This window comes from Triticum dicoccoides, chromosome 2B, assembly GCF_002162155.2.
Source record: "Triticum dicoccoides isolate Atlit2015 ecotype Zavitan chromosome 2B, WEW_v2.0, whole genome shotgun sequence".
Taxonomy (NCBI): Eukaryota; Viridiplantae; Streptophyta; class Magnoliopsida; order Poales; family Poaceae; genus Triticum; species Triticum dicoccoides.
This window is the reverse complement of record NC_041383.1, coordinates 797,372,610-797,388,557: the sequence shown is the minus strand read 5'-3', so window position 1 is coordinate 797,388,557 and position 15,948 is coordinate 797,372,610. Positions and strand designations below refer to the sequence as shown.

The 15,948-nt window shown below is 46.6% G+C and overlaps 1 long non-coding RNA gene across 1 annotated transcript; it reads left to right on the top strand.

Annotated features, from left to right (window-relative positions):
• The first annotated feature begins 14,363 nt into the window (after positions 1-14,363).
• LOC119368851 lies at positions 14,364-15,325 on the top strand. Its single transcript, XR_005176756.1, has 2 exons — positions 14,364-14,762; positions 14,963-15,325. It is a non-coding gene; the product is annotated as an uncharacterized LOC119368851 (long non-coding RNA).
• Positions 15,326-15,948: the final 623 nt, after the last annotated feature.

The following is a 15,948-nucleotide window of genomic DNA, read 5'->3' as shown; positions in this document are numbered from 1 at the left end:
ATATATATATATATATATATATATATATATATATATATATATATATATATATATATATATATATATATATATATATATATCCATCTGTACCATGTTTGAATAATAATTGACATGTTGTAAATATTTGCAGAAACTATGGAGCACTCCCGAGACGAAGAAACAGAAGCGATGTTGGGGGACATAATCACAAATGGATCAAGTGATGATGTTGCGTCATTTCTCCTCGACACCGTTGATCAGCTAGATGAAGAAGAGGGCTATGTTTATGATGGTGGCTTCGGCCCATTAATGCCAGTACAAGAGGAGGACTATGTTCATGATGGCTCCGGTGACACAATGGAGGTACAAGACGAAGGAGACCGTGCTGACTGCTCCGGTCACCGAACCGAGTCCGGCCAGGTATATATATATATATATTAGTTAAGCCCGTGCTGACTAGTTAATTGATGCATCCATTGTTTTGGTATATGTACACATATTAATTACTGTTGTCTTTCTTCCTTATAATTTCTAGCCCTCCGGATCGAGCACAACTTCGGTAAGGAGACGAGGCCCGAAGAAAAAGTTGAGCTCGGATGAAAAGTTTGAGATCATAGAAATCGCGCCCGACGGCGAACCGATTGAACCCATCCGGAGAAGGAAGGCATTTTCTGCTCAGTGCGGGGTTCTTGTTAGGGACAGGATCCCGATCAGCATCCAGCAATGGTATAAGCCTGCTAAGGATGAAGACGCTGAGGTGTCTTATGTCAATGATATGCAGAAAGAAGATCTTTGGACTGAGCTGAAGGCAAATTTCACCCTACCGCCAGAGGAGGATCCGGAGAAGCCAGTTAAAGAGCAATTAATCAAGTCTTGTGCTCTTAAGAAGATGGCAGGCCTAATGAGGAGGTGGAGGAAAGAGCTGAACCAGTTTTTCTAGGAAAAAAAGACACCAGAATTCATCGGCAAATATGAGAAGATCAAAGATCACTGGCCCGCATTTGTGGCCCACAAGACATCAGAAAAGAGTAAGAAGATGTCGGAGACAAACAAGAAAAATGCTGCGAAGAAGAAGCTTCACCATCGCACGGGGTCAGGTGGCTACCTCAAAGCCCGGCCTAAGTGGTCCAAGGCTGAGCATGATCTGCTTGAAAAAGGGATCGAACCAGAGACAATGCGCTGGCCAGACCGTTGCTGGACTTGGTTCTTCGGGGCTGGCGGAACCTTGGACCCTGTAACAGGGAAGTGTCAGTGGACGGACAAGCAACTGCAAACACCAGTCAAGAACCTTCGACATATATCGATGCAGCACAGCGAGGGACGTTCCTTCCAAACAGGGAGAAGGACGAGCTCACAATGGCCCTTGGGAATCCCGAGCACCCTGGACGGACACGAGGCACGCCAGGCTCCATTCCGTGGAAGGTTGGTTTTTCGGACGCAGGGGGTTACAAAACCCACGAGAGGAGGAAGAAACTGGAGCAGGACCAAATGCAGGCGCTGCTTGGAAGGGTAATGGGGCTAGAGGATCGAGAAGAGGAACGAGAAGCAGCAGATCGCAACAAACGACATGCCGAAGCTTCCCCCGAAGCTACCCCGCCATTCAGCAGAGAAGCAGCGTGGCTTCCACCGAGCTGCTTCAGCCGGAGCATGTCTTGACGGCTCCTGCCAGCTATCCCGTGGATGGTATCACGAAGTCTCAAAATTGCCACATGATGGCGCGATGGATGAATTTGAAGGTCAAGGCGGCTGTTGGCCAAGTTTATCCTAGTGGACCCGGCACAACTTATCACTGCCAGCCGATTCCAAAAGGATATGCTAAGGTGATGGTGGATGAAATAACGGAGGGATTTGAGGACCTCGTGCTTGACCACCCTACCGGTGAAGGGGAGACTAGGCTAGGTTCTGCTCTGAAGACTCCATGCCTATGGAAGAAGGAGCTCATCAACCTTCTGAACTGGACGCCTCCGCCTCCTCCTCCTGCTCCGGCGAGTCAGGGCACTCCGCCTCCTCCACCGCCTCCTCCTCCGGCGAGTGACGATCAGGGCACGCGTGGCGGCACTCCGCCTCCTTCTCCGGCGCATGGCGGCACTCCGCCTCCTTCTCCGCCTGCGCCGGCGCTCCCGAGCAGCCAGCAGCATCCTCCTTCTCCGCCTCGCCAGCAAGGGCGGAAGAGACCCGCCGCCGCCCTGGCTGCTCCGGCGCGTCGTACTCCTTCCCCTCCGCCTTGTAAGCAAGCATGAAAGAAGACAGACGCCGCAGCCGCTCCGTCTGCTCCGGCGTTTAGCAGCACAACCAGAGGCGGGAGGCAATACAAATACGGTCCATCATCTCTCAAGCCTCTAGAGAAGTTACCGTACGAGAGGTCCGAGGAGGAAAACGATACGATTGTGCAGGCCCACGTGAAGTAGTTCTTTGAAGGGGTGAAATCAAAGAGACATCCACCTCCGGAGGGGAAGGTAGATCCGGTGAAAGCAAAGCGCACTATCGATGCCCTGAGGAAACCACCAAAGTCTCCGCCGAGAACCAACTATGAGCGCATTACTGAACAGATATATCTCCAAGCCCAGCGGTCGGGAACTACTGTCAGTGCTAAAAGGTCAAAACAAAGAGCAAAGGGGAAAAAAATTGCCCAGCTCGGCGAACAAGCACAGCAATCGTGCCCCCGCTCAATGTGTCTAATGCTCCGGGGACGGTGACCGGTTATGGCAATCTTGACGATTACCTGCCTGACGATGCACTTCCTGATTTCTTGAAGGTGGACGGACACAGATACGAGTACGGGAAGCCTCTCGTCAAAGATGAAAAACCTCTGACAACAATGATGCGAAGATTCCATAATTGGTACTTGGAAACCTGCAGAGAGTCTGATGGTAAGAATGCTTTGTATCTGCATATTAAAGAGGAGCACGATCTCGTTGCAAATGATCTGTTGACTGTTCCATTTGAGGAGTTCTTCGAGTTCTTCAATCAAAAGGCCCTCGATAAATTAATGGTCTTTTGCTACTGCCTGTAAGTACTATTTATGTCATTAAGTCTCTATATATAGCTCGGCTCTTTCATTGCATGCATGTATTTATAATTAATTATCCTCAATATATTATGCAGATTGAAGATCGTCGAGTGCAAAAAACAAGAAATTTATGATATTGGGTTCATTAACACAAATATCATAGATGTATTTCTGGTTAAAAAGAACGTCAAAGAGGCTGAGGACAACTTGCTACGATCGTTGATAAAAAATCAAAACAAAGATACCATACTCTTTCCTTACAACGGCCCGTGAGTGTTACTGTCGTGTGCATATTCGGTTTCCCTTATTACTCAAGCGAGGTTATAGTAATGTAATTGATGAGTTATGCATGCGTGCGCAGGTACCACTATATTCTTCTGGAGATTAAGCTTGAGCGTGGACTAGTAACCGTCTTAGACTCGAGACGGAAAGATCCCAAAACCTATGCGGACATGACTGAAATGCTCAGCAAGTAAGTTCAATCGATCATAATTATCGCACCATATCGGTAACTTTTTGTTCATTTCCTGATATCTCAAGTAATAATAATTATTTTCTTTGTCTTGCAGGGTTTGGAAACAGTTCACCGCAGAAGCTTCGGGACTGCCGAAGGAGCTGCGATATACATACCCGAAAGTAAGTACTACTGGCTAGCTAGTTGTGCGCATCTCCGGCCCGTTGATTCTATATATAGCTATACTTTCATCAATGCCATTTATAATGCTTCATTATCAGTTTGATTGATCTCTATTTCTCGTAAAGTGCTTGTGGCAGGAGGAAGGGAATGATTTCTGTGGATACTACGTGTGCGAGTTCATCCACACCGCGACTTTGAAAAACAAGCGGGGCTACTCTCAAAGACAATACAATTTCATTTTATTACACCATCATTTCTGTTGAATTTCATTCATATATATGTATTAATTAACCCCCTTCTTCAAATTAGACATGGCAGATGCGGAATGAACTCCTAGAACCAGATCACATGAAAGCAATTCAAGAGGAATTGGCGGGATTCTTTCTTGACCACGTCATCAGTAAAACCGGAGAATACCATGTGGAAATTGATTTCAAATGCTAGCTAGGGGTTTGTAATTATAAGAGATCTTATACATATTGTACATGTATGTAGCCAGTAGCGTCGGATACATGATACGAAAACTTGTTGTTCGACCAACCTCTCGGAGAAGGAGAGGTCGATCGATCACTTCTCTCGGTATGCATGACGAACTTCTTTACTGAATGGTTCTCTTGATCACTTATGTATATATAGTACGTAGCGTCCAAGCACGGACATAAGAGAGGACACTTCTCTCTATTAATTAGCTAGCTAACACAATATATGAAACACCTAATTAAATTAACCCCCCAAAACCCCCAACCTCCCCTCCTTTAAAAAAACACAAAAACCCCAGCAACTGGAATGCTGACGCGTGGATGCATTTTGGTCCCGGTTGGTGCCACCAACTGGGACCAAAGGCCCCCTTACTGGGGTGGGCGCACAGAGCCACGTGGAGGCACATTGGTCCCGGTTCTGGATTGAACCGGGACTAATGGGTGGAGGTATTAGTAACGACCCATTAGTCCCGGTTCATGAACCGGGACTAAAGGCCCTTACGAATCGGGACTAATGGGTGGTTTTCTACTAGTGTACACACATGTTCCACCATGCCATCCAATGCATTCTCTTCTGATTGTCTTCATCACCCCACCAAAAGTGCGACATCGCGTCAATGATTCCTTTACATATTTTTTTAGGAATTTTAAAGACGGACATTGCATAAGTTGGGATAGCTTGTACAACCGATTTCAGAAGGATTTCCTTTCCTCCTGCTGATAGCAGCTTTTCCTTCCAACCACTGATTTTCGTGACAATTCGATCTATTAAGAATTGGAAACAAGCACTTTTGTCCATACCCTCATTTGAAGGCAGACCCAAATATTTGTCATTGAGACCTTCAGTCATAATATTCAAAATAGTACATATATGCAACTTATCTTCCACTTTCGTGTTGGGACTAAAAAATATACTAGATTTTTCAACACTCACCATTTGCCCTGAAGCAGCACAATAAGAATCCAAAACTGATTTCAGCGCCTCCGCGTTCATCGAATTAGCTTGCATCAGGATAAGTGAATCATTCGCGAAGAGGGGATTTGAAATAGATGGGGCATCTCTGCTAACTTTAATTCCGGAAATACTTCCATTCTCCTCTGCATTAGCTAAGAGTGCAGTCAGGCCTTCCGTACATAACAAAAATAGATATGGGGAGAGAGGGTCCCCTTGCCTCAGTCCTCTAGATGGTTTGAAGATCTCTGTTTCTTCCGTGTTAAAACGAACCCGATATTCCACCGAGGACACACATTGCATAGTTAAATTCACCCAATCCTACTGAAAACCTAGTCGCAACATGATTTCCTTTAAAAAGGCCACTCCACTCGATCATATGCTTTGTGCATGTCCAGTTTGATTGCACACATGCCCTCTTTACCAGTCCTTTTATTTTTTATTTTATGAAAACATTCATAAGCCACTAAGATATTATCTGTAATCATTCTTCCAGGCACAAAGGCACTTTGGGTAGGGCTAATAATATCTGGGAGGATTGTCTACAGACGAGCAGCAATCATCTTTGAAATGACCTTATACACCACATCGCATAAACTGATTGGTCTAAATTGAGTTACCTTTTCTGGGGAGTTAACTTTTGGGATCATTACTATTGTAGTATCATTCCAACCATCAGGTATAGTACATGTATTGACCGCTTTGAGAACCTCTTCAGTCAAATCATCCCCTAACATAGCCCAAAATCTCTTGTAAAAAATGGCGTGAAGGCCATCTGGCCCTGGCGCCTTTAAATCACCAATGTCAAAGAGTGCCTTCCTAAACTCTTCGGCCGTGTAAGGGGCAGGAGAGCCCTATTCATCTCATTTGTTACTTTCCTTTTTACAAGGGAGAAGACCTCATGGTTCGGTTGATTAACTTCTGAAGTAAATAGGTTAGAAAAATATCCCAGAATATGATTCTTCATCTCCGTGTCTTTTACCCAAACCCCATTATCATCAAGCAATTTTTTTATCTGATTTCTCTTCTTTCTAGCTGTTGCGGCGTTATGGAAAAAAGAAGTATTACGGTCACCATGCAATAACCAGTTTACTCGACCCCGTTGTAGCCAGTGTATCTCCTCTTGTTCCAATAAATTTTCAATCATAATCTCCATTTGACTTGCAAGAGAGTTAGCATTCACAAGCCCTCTCCGTAGTTTTTCTAAATCTTTTTTTAGTTTATTGATTCTTTTTTTCAGACCCTTGAGGATATCATGATCCCAAGTGTGCAAATCTGCATGTACCGCTCTTGTACGATCAGCGAGAGACGGCCCTATGCCCAACATCTTCGCTTTTTCCCAAGCTGTATGTACAACTTCCGTAACCGTCTCTTCTTTCAGCCATCGAGCTTCAAATTGTTTCCTTCGACTTTTTGAGCGGTCAAAAATATTATTGTCAAAATATTCCGCGTCTAAAATAATAGGGCGATGGTCTGAGTGTACATGTTCTTCATTTATAACCGCCGCTCGAGGGAATTTATTCGCCCAATACACATTACAGACTGCTCGATCCAATCTTTCCCTGATTTCGCCCCTCCTCCATGTAAATAAATCACCCATACATCCCATATCTGCTAGTGCACATTCCCCCAAACAATTTTGAAAATATCTCATCATCACATTCAGTCTCGCATTCCCTCCCTCTTTCTCTGACGAGAGCAAAATTTCATTAAAATCTCCTAAAACTACCCATGGGTGATCGCCTTTTTTATACAAGTTTCGAATATCATCCCATGACAGAGCACGGTCACTCCAGTTGGGGTGCCCATAAAACCCCATAAAACGCCATTGTACAATATTCCCATTCATAAAAAGAACATCAATAAAATTATTAGACACATAGTTCAACTCAACTTTATTCATATTCTGATAAAACAAGACAAGGCCACGCGCCCGGCCATCGCTCTCAACTACAAACATTGAATCAAAATTTAAAACTCGACGAAGATCATCAGCTTTACATTTATTTAAGTGAGATTCTCAAAGGAAAATTAGCTCTCCTTTGGTACGCTCCTGTAGATCCAAGAGCTCGTGAACCGCCGTGGGAGAGAGCATCCCATGGCAGTTCCATCCGATGATTCTCATTTGGCCCGGCGTACCTCCTCCTCGGAGGCCGCCGATGCGCCATCATCTCCAACTGACTCCCTTTTCTGCTGCCCCAGAGCCTCTTCTTTCTCCTCAACTTCTTTTGATACGTGAGTAACCACCCCATTTCCATCTCTCACAGCTTCCACTCTACCCGTACATACACACTTAGAAGATACATTTATGTCCCCATACAGAATACGCTCATAGCTATCCATGATTTTCTCAAAAGAGAAATCTAGCTCACTACCAGTTGCTGGAGCTTCATAGAGGCTTCTTTTTTACCTATAGTGTTCTTGCGTGCTTCCTCTGAACTCCCAACTCCTCCCTTCTTTCCTTTTCTGCCCTTTCCTTTTGTCTTTCCCTGCATGGAGTTCTTTGTAGCATTGAAAGTGTAAATAGGGGTGTCAGTGGTATTTTTTAGAGCAAGTCTTGCAGCGACAGCCCCCGACAGCGCCTCCAGCACCCCCGGGCGAAAGAGGAGTTGATCACCCCACTGCAGAGCCTCCCTACCCTCCTGGCCGACTGGTTTAGGCTGGTACGCAGCCATAGCTGCAACAGACCTAATTGGGGAAGTAAAATTCCCCTGAGGCAACATGTCCTGGCCCGCCTGGTTAGGTAAAGCAGCCGAGGTGGTGGCCGCTCCCCCCACCAGCGCTTGGCCCTCCTGGCCTTCGCTAGTAGGGGTGCAGGGGCGTACAGTGATGCATTCTAGTCCACCTGACCATGATCACCACCCCGCATGGAGTGTAGGGACGCTACAGGAAAACGACCCTCCTGGCCAACCTGCAGCGCCCCCTTGGTGTGCTCCCTTCTGGCCGCCAGTCCTTGGCCCTCCTGGCCAAGGCTAGCGTGCTCGAGTGGCCCGTGATCCAGGTCCACCTGACCCGAGGCAGCTCCTACGGGCACCAGCAGAGAAGGTCCTTGCCCTCAACCCTCCTGGCCGAGCGAGTGGCCTCACTGGACTGGACCTCCAGTCGCCAGAAAAGACGATGCAACATCTTTCTCTTTCAAAGTGAGATCACTCACAGCTTTGGTTACTTTGACCACCATACCTTCAGTAGCCTTTGAAATGTTTTTTTACTATAGCCCGAGTACACAAGAGCTCTTCTACTAGCTGTATTGCCCTTCCAGTAGGCCTCTACACTGAGGTTTTTTGCAAAAACAGCTACTCTACTCTCTTTAGGAATCCTACAGAACCTCTCTGACATATGGCCTACAAGCCCACAACACTCACAATATGATGGCAACTTTTCATAATGAACATCAAAGTAACGTTTTTCTTTGCTGCCTAGTGGAGTGAATTCTACTCTACTCTTGATTGGCTCATGTAGCGGGACTTTCACGCGAACACGCAAATACTTTTCTACTATCATGTGATTCTGGTGTGAGACGGTTATCACTTCCCCAATTTGGCCCCCTAGAGACGTACCCACATCTTCAGTTTTAAGCTCAAACGGTAGGTCATGAACCTGGGCCCAAATAGCCATGGTTCCAAGATCCACATTCGCTGGGTTACCCTTGCCGTCGAACTCGGCGAAGACGATCCCATCACGCTTATGGTGCCACGGCTGGGCCTTCAACACAAAGCGTCTGTCCACGTCGGCGGAGAAGTTCAGGATGAACCTCCCGGCGTCGCTGTCCACCTCCTGGACGGTGACCTCGCCTTTCAGCCTCCAAGCCGACGAAGCACGAAGGTCATCGACAAGGACCTGCGGGTGAACTTGGAATGGCGACAGAAGTCGCCCTACCACCAAGAAACCCCTCACAGCCCTCCTGGCGGCCTCCATATCGATGACCAACGGTGAGTCATCCCCACAAGGCCGCCTGAACTCCTTCATCTTCTCGCCCCCGGGTGAGGTAGCCAGAGCAAGAGAACCGCTCCCCATGGTCACTGGCACACTCCCCGATCCCTGACCCATCTCCATCTCCGCCTCCCCCTTCCTCTCCATCTCCATCTCTTCCATACACACTAATACAGCTTGTACAGGGAAGAAACTCAAGAGGAAACCCCTCACCCCTCTGTAGTTGATATAGTATACCCCCTCTCCCAGAATCGCCACCAACAGGACAAAAATTGTACACTTAACGAAAATTAAAGAATCATAAATGGGCATTTTCCAAAATAAAATCCCACTAATTTCTCTATTTTCCTTTATTGTACAGATAGGACTCCTTCCCTGATTTCTCTCTTCCTCATCCATATCTCCCACCGAATAGATTTCTCTATAATCCTAAACAATAATACTAGTTTCCATACTACTAGCACCCAAAATCGGACCCCCTGTCCCGGACGGGATCAAATCCAGCGAATTACAACCCCTACCATATTTCTGTACCTCGGATTTGTCGCCGTAGTAGTCCCCCATCTTCATGTTCCCCGCCAGATCAGGGAGGATCTTCACTGGATTCACGCGCATCATCACCTCCGCTCGCCTCTTCATTTGCTTCCAGCACCTCTTCCGGTCTGTAGATCGCCGAATAATCCGCCTTGCTTCCGCCTTGACTTCTTCCCAATCCGGCGCGCCCGCTGCGCCCCCGATGGAAATCCCCCTCCTAAATGGGGTCGCGAGGCTTCAAGGCTTCCGCCCGGGGCGCCGCTGATGCGCCCCCGCCGATGGGGTCCCGAGCCGCTATGGCCTATGCCGGAATCACCGGCGCCATCACTCTCTCCTCTCTGTCTCTGTCACCGCCAGATCACCAGGCGATCGCGGGAGCTACGGTTTTTTTTTTGCAAAACTGCCCCCTGTTTGAGGCTCACAACTTAGTGAAGCATGCTTTGAGGGAAGTGGCTGTTGGTTCTGTAAGGTGTGCGCGTGCCTGCTGGTTGCTGCCATTATGATGTTAACTGAGGCAAAACGTCACATCTCCTAAAGAAAAACAACATAAGATCAAGGCTACTAGCGTGGCACCCCATGCAGTACTACTTTGGATTTGCTAAGAAAAAAAGGGGGTGGGGATTGCATCTGAAGGAAATATGCCCTAGAGGCAATAATAAAGTTATTATTTATTTCCTTATATCATGATAAATGTTTATTATTCATGCTAGAATTGTATTAACTGGAAACATAATACATGTGTGAATACATAGACAAACAGAGTGTCACTAGTATGTCTCTACTTGACTAGCTTGTTGATCAAAGATGGTTATGTTTCCTAACCATAGACATGTGTTGTCATTTGATTAACGGGATCACATCATTAGGAGAATGATGTGATTGACATGACCCATTCCGTTAGCTTAGCACACGATCATTTAGTATATTGCTATTGCTTTCTTCATGACTTATACATGTTCCTATGACTATGAGATTATGCAACTCCCGTTTACCAGAGGAACACTTTGTGTGCTACCAAACGTCACAATGTAACTGGGTGATTATAAAGGAGCTCTACAGGTGTCTCCGATGGTACATGTTGGGTTGGCGTATTTCGAGATTAGGATTTGTCACTCCGATTGTCGGAGAGGTATCTCTGGGCCCTCTTGGTAATACACATCACTTAAGCCTTTCAAGCATTGCAACTAATGAGTTAGTTGCCGGATGATGTATTACAGAACGAGTAAAGAGACTTGCCGGTAACGAGATTGAACTAGGTATTGAGATACCGACGATCGAATCTCGGGCAAGTAACATACCGATGACAAAGGGAACAACGTATGTTGTTATGCGGTCTGACCGATAAAGATCTTCGTAGAATATGTGGGAGCCAATATGAGCATCCAGGTTCCGCTATTGGTTATTGACTGGAGACATGCCTTGGTCATGTCTACATTGTTCTCGAACCCGTAGGGTCCGCACGCTTAAGGTTTCGATGACAGTTATATTATGAGTTTATGAGTTTTGATTTACCGAAGGAGTTCGGAGTCCTGGATGAGATCGGGGACATGACGAGGAGTCTCGAAATGGTCGAGACGTAAAGATCGATATATTGGACGACTATATTGGGAGTTCGGAAAGGTTCCGAGTGATTCGGGTATTTTTTGGAGTACCGGAGAATTACGGGAATTCGCCGGGGAGTATATGGGCCTTATTGGGCTTTAGGGGAAAGAGAGAGGAGAGGCTGGGCACCCCCCCCCAAGACCTAGTCCGAATTGGACTAGGGGGAGGGGCTGCGCCCCCTCCTTCCTTCTCTTCTCTTCCCCCTTTCGTTGACTCCTACTCCTACTACTTGGAAGGGGGGGAATCCTACTCCCGGTGGGAGTAGGACTCCTCCTTGGCGCGCCTCCTCCTGGCCGGCCGCCCCCTCCCCCTTGATCCATTATATACGGGGGCAGGGGGGCACCTCTAGGCACAACAACAATTGATCCCTTGGATCTCTTAGCCGTGTGCGGTGCCCCCCTCCACCATAGTCCACCTCGATAATATCGTAGCGGTGCTTAGGCGAAGCCCTGCGACGGTAGAACATCAAGATCGTCACCACGCCGTCGTGCTGACGGAACTCTCCCTCGACACTCGGCTGGATCGGAGTTCGAGTGACATCATCGAGCTGAACGTGTGCTAGAACTCGGAGGTGCCGTAGTTTCGGTGCTTGATCGGTCGGGCCGTGAAGACGTACGACTACACCAACCGCGTTGTTCTAACGCTTCCGCTTTCGGTCTACGAGGGTACATGGACAACACTCTCCCTTCTCGTTGCTATGCATCACCATGATCTTGTGTGTGTGTAGGAAATTTTTTGAAATTACTACGTTCCCCAACAGCATCCCCACGAGGAGACCTCAATCATCCTACGCATTTGAAGACAAGAGGACCAGTATTACTACTCCTCTCAACATGGCACGATTTTTCAGATCAAATGTTTTGTCAAAAGCCAAAGCAGCATTATGCAGTGTCCAGCAGCAGCATATGCGTTCATCCGACAAAAACAAGATCAGGTGTTATCCCTCCTATATATTTTATCAGGACAATTTAATTTCTCTGAGCACCATTACACTGCCCTATTGGTGTTTTTATATACAGGAAAAATTATTGTTATACTGCGGGTATAAAGCACGCACTGGCAACGTTCTACAACGGCGTTCTCCTACGTGTCACATTACCTGATGAACGGACGGCCAGTTCGTGCATCCGCACCGGTTTACAACGCAGAGGACAACTTGTTCGTCCGCACCGGTTTACAACATCGCTGCTAATTCATCTGTCTGCTGCCACGGCCAACTCGGCCGTGATTGATTTGAGCTTCACCGGGGTGATGATCAACTCCGCGGTGGACAATTTCTGGCCTAACATATCAGGTGAAATCCATCCAGTATATTTTTATATTATATATTGCTTTCTCTAAAAGAGCAATTACTCCGGCTTGCAAAGTTATCTAATGCAGGACCCTAAACCGCCATATTGGTGCGAAATTAAAAGCCGTCAGAAAATTTCCGGTTTAAAAAGAAGGATTTCCGGTTTAAAATCTGGTTCAAGGGAAAGCTGTCTCCCTCAAAGCTTTGAAGCTCTCAATATCCGGTTTAAGAATTTCCGGTTCAAAAGAATAATCTCTCACAAGTTCGAGTTCTCAGGAAAAATTAAAGGGACCAAATGAAGGAAATATGCCCTAGAGGCAATAATAAAGTTATTATTTATTTCCTTATTTCATGATAAATGTTTATTATTCATGCTAGAATTGTATTAACCGGAAACATAATACATGTGTGAATACATAGACAAACATAGTGTCACTAGTATGCCTCTACTTGACTAGCTCGTTTATCAAAGATGGTTGTGTTTCCTAGCCATGGACAAAAGAGTTGTCATTTGATTAACGGGATCACATCATTAGGAGAATGATTTGATTGACATGACCCATTCTGTTAGCTTAGCACTTGATCGTTTAGTATGTTGCTATTGCTTTCTTCATGACTTAAACATGTTCCTATAACTATGAGATTATGCAACTCCCGTTTATCGGAGGAACACTTTGTGTGCTACCAAACGTCACAACGTAACTGGGTGATTATAAAGGTGCTCTAAAGGTGTCTCCGAAGGTACATGTTGGGGTGGCGTATTTCGAGATTAGGATTTGTCACTCTGATTGTCGGAGAGGTATCTCTGGGCCCTCTCGGTAATGCACATCACTATAAGCCTTGCAAGCAATGTGGCCAATGAGTTGGTTACGGAATGATGCATTACGTAACAAGTAAAGAGACTTGCCGGTAACGAGATTGAACTAGGTATTGAGATACCGACGATCGAATCTCGGGCAAGTAATATACCGATGACAAAGGGAACAACGTATGTTGTTATGCGGTTTGACCGATAAAGATCTTCATAGAATATGTAGGAGCCAATAGGAGCATCCAGGTTCCGCTATTGGTTATTGACCGGAAACGTGTCTCGGTCATGTCTACATAGTTCTCGAACCCGTAGGGTCCGCATGCTTAAGGTTTCGATGACAGTTATATTATGAGTTTATGATTTTTGATGTACCGAAGGAGTTCGGAGTCCCGGATGAGATCGGGGACATGACGAGGAGTCTCGAAATGGTCGATACTTAAAGGTCGATATATTGGACGACTATATTCGGAGTTCGGAAAGGTTCCGAGTGATTCGGGTATTTTTCGGAGTACCAGAGAGTTACGGGAATTCGCGGGGGAGTATATGGGCCTTATTGGGCCATACGGGAATAGAGGAGAGAGGCCGAAAGGAAGGAGGCGCCCAGCCCCCCTCTAGTCCGAATTGGACAAGGGGTGCGGCCCCCTTTTCCTTCCTCCTCTCCCCCTCTTTCCCCCCTTCTCCTACTCCAACAAGGAAGGAGGGAGTCCTACTCCCGGTGGGAGTAGGACTCCCCTTGGCGCGCGTCCTCCCTAGGCCGGCCGCCTCCCCCCATTGCTCCTTTATATACGGGGGCAGGGGGACACCCCATAGACAACAACAATTGATCCCTTGAATCTCTTAGCCATGTGCGGTGCCCCCCTTCATCATAGTCCACCTCGGTAATACTGTAGCGGTGCGTAGGTGAAGCCCTGCGATGGTAGGGGTGGGCATATAACCCGAAAACCGATTTACCGAACCGATTTAACTTGGACCGAAGCCGAAATAACCGAAACCGAAATATTCGATAGTGAGCTCGGTTAGCAATTCTTGAAAACCGAATTAAATTCGGTGATTTCGGTGTCTACACTCGGTCCACCGAACTAACCGAAGCACCGACACTCTACCTCTAATTTCTCTCCTCCCAACTTGGCAACTCCAACACAGCCGCACTCCCGCAGGCCGCAGCCTGCAATCCCGCACCCACGGCGTGACCTCCTCCCAAATCGCCGGGCGTCCCAAATGGCCTCCTCCCAAAATCATGGCACAGATCTCCCAGAATTTATCCTTGCCCTCCCCATGAGCGCAAGTCTTGCGTGTGTGATCTGCACCTTCCATGCCGGATTGATTTCTTGTCTCTGAGCACCTATATGAGGCGTGATTCACTGCATCCCGATGCCTCTCTGCAGTGCGCCGCCCGCCCGCCCAAATCCCTGGCCTTTGGCCATGGCACCATTAGGTTTATTTATGCATGGGGAGAAGATAGTAGGCTGCCTTCAAACCGAACAGAGCCGAAGCGGCTGGAAAAATTCTGCATCGAACGATGTCGCTTTCCTGCAAAGTAAGTACTCGTGATTTATATTCCGTCTTATTCTGCATGGATCTGGTGAACATCACAACGGAAGTAGTAGTTGACTTCTGTTAGTAGTTGATTTTTGTTTGGTCATATTCTTGATTCCATCTAGATCTAGTTCAGGATTTGGTCGAGTTGTGATATGTACTGTTCTTGTCTAAATCAAGGTTTGCTTTATGTTGTACTAGATTTCTTCCGAGACAGAAGAGTGTCATACTTGAGAACATAGGTCATGATAAGCAAGTAGTGATGAAAGTTAATCATGGATGAAGCTTGAAGAATAAGCAATAAATCTTGAAGTTTAGAAGAAGGGAGATTGGTAATGGCAGCTGCACCGCACTACTGAATCTGTGTGGTTCTGCTACTTGCCTGCTTCTATTTCGTCTTCTCAAACTTAAGTGGACTTGTCAATGTGTCGTCTGTGATAAACTATGGCTGGTTTGTCGGATGTAATTTGTTGAGTCTGATTTTCTATCTTTACGCCCATTTTGTGTAAATTATCTGCAAGTTTCTCTGTCACTTGTTTTATAGTCATTCTTGTTGTTAAGTAACGATGTGGTACAGTACAGGGTATACGCTTGGAAAATTTTCTGTACGTACATACTTTGCAGCTGAACGCATGTCAGAAAATTTTGATCCAGAAAAACTAAGTACTTGCACAGGAACAGGCGCACAGACACGGCTTCCTGTCACAAAAAAACTAATAAGTACATGTCTCTCATGTTTCTTTTTGGAGGCAATCACGTTTGTTTGTTAGGCCAGACAATAAAAATCGTCCAACTAGCATTAGGAGCTAGTCTATAGCTTTTTTTCGAGAACTAGCTAGTCTATAGCTGACACCCCTAAAAAAAGCTAGTCTAGCTGACAGGACCAGCCCAGCCCAGCGCCCCATAAAAACAGTAGCAGCCTAGCAGGCCAACTAGCCCCATGCAGTATGGTCTGTTCGGTCCAGAACCGACAACCGAACCGATCGTGCTAGGGACCGAGCTCTCGGTTACCTTAGCTAGCAGAGACCGATCGGTCCATGTTTACTGAGGAGCGAAAATTAGAAAGCACCGAAGCACCGAACCAAACGGTTCGGGGAAACCGAACGCCCACCCCTATGCGATGGTAGAACATCAAGATCGTCACCACGCCGTCGTGCTAACGGAACTCTCCCTCGACACTCGGCTGG